Raw genomic sequence first — 11,759 nt, forward strand, 5'->3', positions numbered from 1 at the left:
TGTTCGCGCTTCCAAATTTGTTCTACGTTTCAAAATTTGTTCTCAAGATTCAAAAAAATGTCATGCTTTAAAAAAATTCTGCGTTTCCAAATTTGTTCTCCGTTTCAAAATTTGCTCTCAAGATAAAAAATGTTCATGTTCAAATTTTGTTCTCGATTTCAAAATTTTGTTCTCTAAATTAAAAAATGTTCATTTTATCAAAACTTTGTTCACACTTTTTAGCTTTTCTTCTTAAATTTGGAAAGTGTTCGCTTTTTAAAATACACTTTTTCAAAATAATTTTCGTGTTAGGAATTTGAGAAAATGTTCGGATCTACATTACATTTAGCTCGCGCGCCATGGCAAACCAAGAAAGCTTGTTTATCGCGTTGGCTAGGCTCGTGCGTACAAAGATGGAGGTCCCTTCTTCGATCCCTCTCTTGAGCGGAGTTTTTTGGGATTTTTTCACTGCGTTGCGCTAATGGGCCGGCCCAGCTGGAGACGCGCCTGTGCGTCCGCTCGACAATTCGCCGCTCCGCGCTAATGGGCCGGCCTAGCTGGAGACGCGCCTGTGCGTCCGCTTGACAATTCGCCGCAACGAGCGGCACATAGGAGCTCTCGCTAGGCACGGCCACACCACACGCGTACACGTCAAATATCTGAAGATTTCATCGTTTCGCTTCATGCCTTATCTGAAGGAAATATGCCCTAGAGGCAATAATAAATATGTTATTTATATTTCCTTATATCATGATAAATGTTTATTATCCATGCTAGAATTGTATTAAGCGGAAACTTGATACATATGTGAATACATAGACAAAACAAAGTGTCCCTAGTATGCCTCTACTTCACTAGCTCGTTAATCAAAGATGGTTAAGTTTTCTAGCCATGGACATGTGTTGTCATTTGATGAATGGGATCACATCATTAGAGAATGATGTGATGGACAAGACCCATTTGTTAGCTTAGCATAATGATCGTTTAGTTTTAATGCTATTGCTTTCTCCATGACTTATACATTTTCCTCTAACTATGAGATTATGCAACTCCCGAATACCGGAGGAACACCTTGTGTGCTATCAAACGTCACAACGTAACTGGGTGATAATAAAGATGCTCTACAGGTGTCTCCGAAGGTGTTTGTTGGGTTGGCATAGATCCAGAATAGGATTTGTCACTCCATATACCGGAGAGGTATCTCTGGGCCCTCTCGGTAATGCACATCACTATAAGCCTTGCAAGCAATGTGACTAATGAGTTAGTTGCGGGATGATGCATTACGGAACGAGTAAAGAGACTTGCCGGTAACGAGATTGAACTAGGTATGACGACACTACTAGGGAAAACCTTACCAGTAGCGCTGATTTTTGAGCTACCAGTAGCGCGGGCGCCAGCGCTACTGCTACGACGCTACAGCTATTTTGTAGCAGTAGCGCTTGTTTAGGCCAGCGCTACTGGTAAGTTCAGATACTAGTAGCGCGGCACTGGAAAGCGCTACTGGTAAATGAGCGCTGCCGGTAATATTTTGGCCCGCGCCACTGCTAAAATTTATGTTTTTTTTGCATTTTGACACTGTACATGTTTAAACAGATATATCGTTTATACAATAACAACTCATCATGAACTAGTCTGTTTAAATAGCATATTCATTACCACTTGTCATCACCACCAAACAGTGTTCGTCAATGAGACATCATATAGCAAGTTGGTCACTAGTCATAATCACAACTCCTCCTCCTCCTCATCATCAACTCTAACACATTGTAGCACATAATAACACATTCTAGCTAGGACCTACTCCTCTCATAGGACCAACTCTACCCTCTCTTAGGTAAAATATCATAAAACAAGATAGGCATTGACTCTCCATTAAGGAAAATGGACTCTCCATAATAAAGAACGGAGATCATCCTGTCTCCAAGTCTTGGCCTACGCACAATGTTGCTTCCAAGTAGCTCTCTACGATGGTCGAAACATTTTTTGAAATCATTTATTATCATGGCTTCCTTGCTTTTAGAAATCCGGTATGGACATGAGTGATGTGGATACTGCGGCTAACCTGGCCGGCCCCATCGCCTAGGGTCTTGTCGGCGGCTGCTTACTGTAGCCTCTCCTGTGATGACGAGGGCTTTGTCGAGGTAAGCGTGGCTACAGTGGGCCGCCTCGGGGGCTATCACTGTAGCCTTACCTCGTCTTGTCTCCTTAATGGGGCTCCTGCTTCGAGGAAGGGAGTAGCCGGCTTCTGGAGGCCGGCTATGCTCTTGGCCGACTGGGAAAGGCCGGGCCGCCTTCACGCCTCTCTCTGGCTGTAGGGGCCCGCAGTCCTTGGGCCGTACGGGAGTGGGTCGAGGATGACGTCGAGGCTAGCATGGCTATAGTGCCGAGCCGCACGGGAGACGTCCGTCCCGTACGGCCTCCTGTAGCCACGCCCGCCTCGGGCTTCGGGGGTAGTGGGTCGCACTGTGGCCACACCCCGTCACGTCGCCGTTATGTGGGAGTGGTTCGGAGTGGTTGTGGTCTTGGCCGGCTCCTTGGAGTCGGCGTCCTTCTTGGCCGGCTTCTTGGAGTCGGCCACCCCATAGTCGTCCTGGGGAGGAGTTGGTGAGGCTGGGTCGCCTTCCAGGAGTCGGCTTTAGTGGTAGCCGGCCGGGGAAGGCGGCCCAATGCTCGGAGTGCTTGGAGGCCCGAAGGCCTGATAATTTTTTCAGAAGAACCAGGGGCAGTCGGTTAGGCTACCCGTGGCCATTTACTCCGACAGTAGTCCCCGAAGCTGATTGGGCTTCGAGGTAGAGTGGGGTTTGAGAAGCTCGATCAGCTTCCTCTCGTGACAAGCCGGCAGCTGGGAGCCGGCCTTGGTCAGGCGCGCCGCCTGAGTCGAAATCTTCTGGAGTCGGAGGGCGGGAACCCGCTGGCACGTGCACCGGGCCGCGGGCCGGCCACGGGCCGTTGGCGAGCCACGTGGCCGGAAAGCCTGCCAGCCCACGCGAATGACGGGACGTCGCCGCAGGGAGGGGGCCCGCCACGTCTGCGCCCCGGCCCAGGCGCGGATCCTTTGTGTCCCGAAACCGCCCGCACGTTCCGTGCGGCAGTTTCGGCTCGCATTTACGCGCAATAATCGCGAGACGTGGGGGGAGTGGGCGCAGTTAATCCCACGTCCCCTCCCCACGTCCGGCCTCTTCGGCCTCGTGAGGCTATAAGTAGGGGGAGGTGGAGGGCGGTAGGCCCTCGCACGCTCCTCCTACTTCCACCGTCTTCTTCCCTCGCTCGTTCTCGCGACAGCGCCTCGCCGCCGCGCTCTTCCACCGCACGCTCCTCCGCCGCCGTGCTAGCTCTCGCCATGCCTCCCCACGTAGAGCAGCTTGGCGGGGACTGGGACGGCTCCAACGTCCATGACGACCACGTCGACTTCCTCCGCGACACACGGCGGCTGCCCGCCGCGGACAAAGTGGCGGTCCGCCTCGCGCCGGCGAAGGAAATCAGGCCGGAGCCGCGGGAGGGTGAGCGGGTGGTCTTCCGCTCGCACTTCCTGCGCGGCTTCGGCCTGCCAGTGAGCGCCTTCTTCCGCTCCTGGCTGGAATTCTATCAGCTCCAGCCGCACCATCTCACCCCCAACGCGGTGGTGCTGCTGTCTGCCTTCGTCACCCTGTGCGAGGGCTATCTCGGCGTCCTCCCCACCCTTGAGCTCTGGGGGGAGCTCTTCCAGACGAAGCTGGGCACGCGCAGCAAGGGCGTGCCGGCTCATACTGGCGCCTTCATCGCATCGCGGAGATCGGGCGCCGACAATCCCTTCCCCGTCATCACGCTAATCCAATCGGTGAAGAAGTGGCAGAAGTCATACTTCTACGTGCGAAACATCGCACCGCGGGGCGACTACATCAACCTGCCGGCTTACGTAGCCGGCCCACCGGCGGGCAGGCTGCCCCAGTGGTCCTTCCGGGCTGTGACGCTGTCGCAGGCAGGAAAAGCCGCCATCGCCCGACTGCGGGTGATGGTCCAGTCGGAGGGCCTAACGGGGCCCGATCTTCTGGCTGCGTTCGTCACGCGCCGGGTTCTTCTGCTCCAGAGCCGGCCTCATCTGATCTGTCAGATGAGCGGCCAGCTCGATCCGAGCCGCATGTGCACCAAGGAGATGCCGCGCCACGAGGTCGCCTACATGGTGAATTACCTCGCAAACTGCCAACTCACTGAAGATTGGCAGTTCGGCAAAGAGCCGTATAGCCGAGCCAATCCTCCGCCTACGGTACGCTTCCCTTGTCTGTTTTTCTCTCTCTCTCTCAGCCTTGTTGCTGATTATCTCTTGGCCGACTCTGACTTAGACGGCTTGCTCTTCGTCAGAGCCCTCTGCTTCGGCCGACCGGTGGGTCAGACGCGGAGCGTCGCTTCGTCCCCGACCGGACCGAACACGACCTGGAGGACCCCGACCTGGGGGCGGTCCATCTGGACGACGCCATCGAGCCGGGCGGTGGCCCAGCCGGCGACGAAGCAGGCAGCTCCGGGTTCACTGCTACCTTCGACGACTGGCCGGACGAGGATGAAGCCGAAGCCGTCCCGCGCCGCCAGCCGGCATCCGGACGCGGCGCGGGCTCCTCCGGCGCGCAGCCTGCTCGGGGTAGAGGCCAGAAGCGCCGCGCCGCCCAGGGCTTGTTCGGTAGCCGAACGAAGAAACCCAGGGGCGGGGCGGCAGCCACCAGGCGGGAAGAGGCGGCCGCGAAGGCGGCTCGTTTCCGCAAAGTGGTGAAGCAGCCGCAGACCGTGTCGGCGTAAGTTCTCTTTCTCTATGTACTCTCTTTCTTTCTTTTCTTTGGTGGTTCTTGAACCTTTGTCTTCTTCTTCAATGATCAGAGCTCCGCTGTCACTTGAGCGGGCGGCCGCCGGCTCCGTCGTCGAGTCGCCAAGGGGCTTTGGGAGCACCACCCGCCGCGTGGACCCCCGCGCCGACCTCCAGGAGGCGACGGAAAGGAACGCGCGGGAGGCGCGGGAGGAGCAGGAGGCACGGGCGGTGGAGGCGCGGAAGGCGGCCGCCGCCCAGGCGGCTCGGGAGGAGAAGGCGGCGAAGGCGCTCGCCGAGGCCGCAGCCAAGGCCCAGGCAGAGGCTGAGGCCGCGGCGGCGGCAGAGGAGGTTCTGATGGTCACCCCTCTGCGCACCATGGCGCCTGGGGACACGGAGCCCTCGCCAGGGGGAGCCAGCAGCGACCAGCCAGGGCTGGCGGGAAGCGGCGACGACGACGTCATCTTGGAGAAGGCGCTGGAGCCGACCCCTCCGACTAGGGCGGCCCAAGGCGGCCATCCTGAGCCTGCGCCCGCACAGTCGGCAGAGGGCGAGCCGGCCGCGGGGGCTGAGGTGGCGGTGCGGGTTCCGCCAAGCCGGCGTGCAGGGAAGGCCGCGTCGGAGCCGCAGAAGGCCGCGTCGGAGCCACAGCCGGCCGTGGGCTCCAGCTCGTCGGCCCGAGACGCAGAGGCGGCCAGCGCTACCTCGGGGTGGACGCCAGGCGGAGGGACAGCCGTGGTGAACGTCCCTGCACAAGACGTCCGGACCCGGCTCCAAAGCCAAGCCGCGGCGCTGAGGCAGTTCACCGACGAATTCCTCGCAATGCGGGCAGCCATCCGGGTTAGTACTCCCATCTTGTTCTTTCTTGATCTTGATTTCTCTCGTGGGGGCGCGTCAGCGCACCCACTGGGTGTAGTACCCGAGTTCCGAGTCGGCTGCTGAGCAGGCGGCTTGGAACTTCTTGGAGGTTTTGTCTTTGCTGTTTTTGTTCTCACTTCGGTCTTCTGCCCGTCTTGCAGGACTACCACAACCTCCGAGCGGCCGCCTTCAACTCCCAGGCTCGGGAGCTGACTCAGAAGACCGCCGACCTTACTGAGAGCCGAGGTACGTGGCTTGATCTTTGTCTCATGTGGGGGCGCGTCAGCGCACCCACTGGGTGTAGTCCCCGAGATTCGGGCCGACTGCTGAGCAGTCGGCTCGGATCTTCCTTGACGATTTCTTATTGTTCTTCTTCTTCTGCTGTCTCTGCAGCGGCCAACGCCAGTCTGAGGGCACAGCTGGGGGAGTCCCAGACTGCTCTTCGTGCCAAGGACGCCGAGCTCGCCGCCTTGGTGTAGGAGCGCGACCGCCTGGTCAAGAAGCTAGCCGACCAGGAGGAAAGCCACAAGGCGGCACTGAAGGCGGCGCAGGACCGCGAGGCCACTCTCCAAGCCGAGTTCGAGACGGAGGCGGCCGGCTGGGCAGAGGCCAGGCAGACTCTGGTCTCCGGCTATGGCCAGATCGAGGATCTGGTTGACGGTAAGCCGTCTATCTCTTCGTCCTTTCTTGCCATCTGCCACTTATGCTTGTTTTCTGATTTTGGTGTTCTTCTCTTCCTTTCTTCTTGCACAGAGTATTTCCCTGGCTATTCAACTGCCGCCAACAAGGCCATCGAGGCCCGTCGCCAAGCGAAGAGGCAGGCCGGCTTCGAGATCTCGCCAACCGCCGGCCGCTCGCTGGAGGAACAGCTCCTGGCGATCCAGGCTCGCATCCAGCCAGCTCACCGGCTGCTCCGCCGGCTTCAGCGTGCCGGGGCGCAGGTCTTGGCCGCCCTCTGGCCCGGCCAAGCGGTCCCTCGCACCCCCAGTCGGACCGCCGACTGGCTGGAGGTGGCAGTCGGCCGCTTCGAGGCTTGGAAGGCCTCGGCGGCTCGCTCCGGCGCCAGGCGGGCGCTGGATTTCGTCAAGGCCTGGTATCCCGGCCTGAACCTGGAGCAGCTGGCTACCTGGCGGCAGCAAGCCGACACGGAGCTGGAGCCGGCGCGGCCGGCCATCATTCGGCGGGCTTCGGCGATCGCCGACTACACCGACACCAGTGTCTTCGCCCCCGAGGTGGACGACAATGGAGTCGCCCAGCCGGAAGATTGGTTCGGGCTGGACCCGGCGTACGGCGAAGACTCGGCGGAGGAGATCGACTCCAACGACGAGGGTGAGGAGGAGGAGGAAGGTGAAGACGACGAGCCGGCTGGTGGAGCAGCCGGCCAGCCTCAGCTTGACCGCGCCTCCAGCACCACGTCGCGCGCGAGTGCGTCGCCTGCAGCAGGTGGTAGCCAAGCCGAGACCCGCTAGGCAGCCACTCCTTCAGTCGGCGAGGCCGCCTTCACCGACCAGCTCGGCCTCCATGTCGCGCCCTAGTCCGCCATTTTTTGCTTTTCCTGTCTTGTTACTTTTGAACAATGTTTGGTTAAGTCTGCATAATTCCACCCACTGGGTGTATTCAAACTTAAGTCTGTTGCGGGCCTGTTGGCGGCTTTTATGTATATATAGTTTATGTAATTTGGCCTTTCCTTGTACTTTTTGCTTTTTTGTCCTTCTGCTTTTTCCTTTGCCGCCCTCCCTTGGTTGCCGCCTCCCTAGTCAAACAGTTGCTCTGCAATCTGTAGCCGGGGAGTGCCTGGCCGATTGGGGAGGGGGAAGTACTTTAGCTTTGCTGGACTAAAGCTAAGTTTTTTAGGAAGCCGGCCAGCCGGCTGCTTTGACAGCCGGCAGGCATATTTGGAGGTCGTCTCTTTGCTATATAGGTTAGTTGTTCCTTAGCCGTTTTTCGTGCAGGCGTCCTTTCTGTCTTCTCTCTTGCTAGTCGGACAGTCAGTTCTTTGAGCTGCGACTTTCAACAAGAGAGGACTTGGGAGCCGGCGCACTACTTTTCTGACTTTAGGAAAAACTTGCGATATAGCTCAAGGCGGCCAGTCCCCGGGCCGACTAGTCGAACCCGGTGCCGGACAAAAATTCAAAATGTAATAATACATTCATGGATATGACACTCGTCATTCATAGATAAACAAAGGCAGTCCCCGAGTACTGTTCGGGGGGCCTGTTGGTTTGTACTTAATACAAAAGGGGAGCATGATACATACTGCTTTTCAGCTGTAAAATCGTCTTAGGAGGTTTGCGTTCCATGGTCGCTCCGACTCCTTGCCGGAGTCGTCTTTCTTGCGTGCTCTTGGTTTTTGCGCGTCGATCAAGTAGTAGGAGTCGTTGCCGAGTGCCTTGCTGACGACGAAGGGGCCTTCCCAAGGGGCCGAGAGCTTGTGCTGGCCGGCTGTTCGCTGGATCAGCCGGAGCACAAGGTCGCCCTCTTGGAAGGATCTTGGCTTGACCTTGCGGTTGTAGTAGCGGCGCAGTCCTGTGACACCCAAGTTTTTATTTGGATTTTTTTAAAAGATTTTTATTTGACTTGAGGGGAGTGATTTAAATTTTTCTTCAAGAGAACTCTCACTCTCAAATATTTTTCTTTATGGCAAAAGTTTTATTTGGATTCAACCAAGATCTGTCTTTGGTCTTGGAGGTTCTTGCTTTTCACTTGGACTCAAGACAAAATATTTTCACTTGGGAAATGACTTTTGAAAATCTCCTTGAAATTTGCACTATGGCTTTTGGAAAGTCCTTTGCCACTTTCAACAAATTCCTTCTTGCCATGGCCCTAGTGCAAATCCTCTCCCCTAACCCTTCCCTCACCTTTGGATCATGTTTTACACCTAATCCAGCAAGTTGAACCTCCCCATGTATCTATTTCCATTTAAATCTTATTCAAACAAATTTCTGCCTTCTCTTCTAGCACTTGGAGAGTTACAAAGGAACTCCATTTTCTGTTTTGATTTTTGCCACCAAACCAACTCTCCTCCCTAGTCCTTTGAACCCTCAACCAAGATCCATGAAGATCCACTGGTCTTCAGTTCAAAATTTTCAAACTACACCTGCTGCAAGTTTGGACCAGATTTGTCAAATTTGGTGAAATTCATTCAAAACCTTCTCCAAAAATTCCAAGTAAAATCAGGCAGCCTTTGGGTGCATTGAGTGGTCACCTCACCAAGTTACAGCTCCAGAAAAATTTATCTCATTGCAAAATCCTCCTGTTGAACACCTGCAGTGCACTGTCTGTATCAAGTTCAGAAAAATTCAGAGATTCAGTCAGTGGCTTGCTGTCGTTTTCTTCAGAGAAGGACATCGATCTCGCCAGTACCACCGCGTCGCCTTGCTCCTCGTCCCCGCCCTCTTGTTCCTGCACCGCACGAACGCCTGGCGCCTTGCGGGCATCGGCGACGAGCAGCAGAAGGTGCGCCGTCCCGTGACCGACGCCGGCGGCGGCTTTGCGGACGCCAGCGGGAGACACGGCGCCGACGACGCCACCCAGCGCCGCCCAAACCACCGGAGCTCGCCGCGTGGCCTTCCACTCCCCCGAATGCGCTGCCGCTCTCGTCGTGAACCGCAGGGCGCGGAGCGCGCTCTCTGCCGCTGTTGAGCCCGTGCGGTCACCTCACCATGGACCGACGCCATTATGCCAAGGCCATCTCCGTTTAGCTGTGAAACGACTCCAGTAACCTCCACTGACGCTACCTGGCCGCTCAAACCACCTGCCAATCCACTGCTCCGCCGTAATCGCTCGCCGGAGATTCTCCGTTCACGGCCACCCCGTCGATCTGCCTATAAATAGAGGCCCCGAGCTTCAACTCGAGCACCCACCATCCCTGCACTCCCCCTAGAGCAAGCCTAGCCACTGGTAGAGCCCCGAGGAGGTCTCCTTCCTCGACTCCGGCCGCCGCGACCCGCCACGGGATCCAGCCCGATTCGCCCCCGTGTGCGCTCCTCCGCCTCCATTCTCTTGCCAGTAGCTTCACCTTGCATCCCTCGTTCTGACCCGCGCCTCAATTCGTAGTTTGCAGCCCTCCACCGGAGTTCCCCATCCTCACCCGAGCCGCCGTCCGCCGGAGATAGTGTCGCCGTCGACGTGGTGCTCCCCGTTGGACGAGTCCACCACCCACCGACGCGGAAGAAGACGCTGAAGCTCTTGGTACCCTCCGTTTCTCCTAACTCGCTGTGGTTCGACGCCGGCGTCCACCGCAGTCTTCGGGCGCCGGCGAGCTTTTTAAACCTGACAGGTGGACCCCGCCTGTCAGCCTCTATTCTATTCTCCTTCGAACCGTTTTTCTGTTGGCGCCTTCGGGCAAATACGTTTTCTCCTTTGCGCTTGCGCATTCCCAACCGAAGCGTTTTCTGTTTTCTCAGTTAAAACCCTGGAACTTTTCTGTTTCATTACAGATAAGTCCCTGGACAGAAACCTTTATAACTTTTTAATAAAAAGGTATTTTTGAGTGATTCTTTTTCTGACAATCTTCAAATTTTGTCTAGTTTTTTATGGGATTTATTTAAAAATTATTTGGAAAAGTTTCTGTGCAAGTGTTGGTTTTCACGTTAGTACCCGTTTCGTGATTGCCGTAGGTTCCGGAAGAGGTGAAGGAGCCGCGAACTTCGCCGAGCTAGACTCCGACTTCTCCGAACCAGGCAAGCATGTTTTGAACATTTGATATGACAGGTGTTTTGCATGTTCGCGTGAAAGTTTGTGCGTGGCATATGAGTGTCGGTAAATACCTCGTTGCTTGTAAGGCAACGACCCGGTTGTTCCAAAGTCGCGATGATCTCTGATGAGAGATGGCCTAATCATGTGGTGACATGAAGGGCAGCAAGGTCGTACTGTTGTAGGATACCAGCCTTGCGTGGAGCCACGTTATCGTTCCCTTCCCGCATGTTCCAAAGTTGCGATGATCTCTGATGAGAGATGGCCTAATCATGTGGTGACATGAAGGGCAGCAAGGTGGTACTGTTGTAGCATACCAGCCTTGCGTCATCCGACTTTCTCCGACGTTAACGTGGTTGGAGCCACGTTACCGTTCTTTCCCCTTTCCGTGCTACCACATGTCTCATTGCCAGGATGCGGTTTAGTAAGTTGGTAACCTCTTTCCGTGTACACACCAAACAGAGAGGCCGGGATGATGGTACCTTGGCCCAGGATTAAAGCCAGTCATCCGGTCAGGGGGCATGGGTGTTTCCGGTTGGGACCGAGAGGGGGGGGGCACCCCCTTAGAGCGCGCGTATAGAAATTTGATCCCATGCTACGCGAGGCTGTAGCCTCCCCGTCTCAAGGTTTTTCTTGAATGTTGCCGAGGGTGATCCCTGGCTTCGGATGGTTGAATTGGGTGTGTACTGGTTAGACGTGTTTCTTCCAAAACACCGTAGACGGAACTAGTCCCCGTGACTACTGAAATCCGTTGGCTGTGGTTAAGTACAAACTCTGCAGAGTCAATTCTTTCCAAATCATCGTATCCATGATCAAGTAGTGTAAACATTATATCCATATCTATCCATGTGAAAAACTTGTCCCCGGTGAACAAGCTCAAGTGGTAAATCCAGTTTTATTGTTATTCCTGTGGATGGACTAACTTTATATTTGTCGCATGCTTGTGATAATTTATGTTCCCGAACGATTGTATTATTGAGCTATGATATAAGCCCTTTATGTGACGTCGCGCAGACGTCCGACTGTGGCGTGTACTTGTTTCTTACTTTAAATATAAGCCCTTTATGTGATGTCGCACAGACGTCCGACTGTGGCATGCACTGTCTTTATTTTCTGTTGCAAGCCCTTTATGTGGTGTCGCCTCGACGCCCGACTGTGGCATTATTATTCCGCATTTTCCACTCGAGGAGTCTTTCAGACACTCGTTTGGCACCCGCATTATTATTCTGCATTTTCCGCTCGAGGAGTCTTTCAGACACTCGTTTGGCACCAGTATTACTATTCTGCATTTTCCACTCGAGGAGTCTTTCAGACACTCGTTTGGCACCCGCATTAATATTCTGCAGTTTCCGCTCGAGGCGTCATTCAGACCCTCGCTTGGCACCCAGTATTTATTATCTCTATGTCTGAACGCACTGGTTAACTTGTTCATGTGCTTCATGTTTACATTTGTTAT

This window comes from Triticum aestivum, chromosome 7D (assembly GCF_018294505.1).
Source record: "Triticum aestivum cultivar Chinese Spring chromosome 7D, IWGSC CS RefSeq v2.1, whole genome shotgun sequence".
NCBI classification, from domain to species: Eukaryota; Viridiplantae; Streptophyta; class Magnoliopsida; order Poales; family Poaceae; genus Triticum; species Triticum aestivum.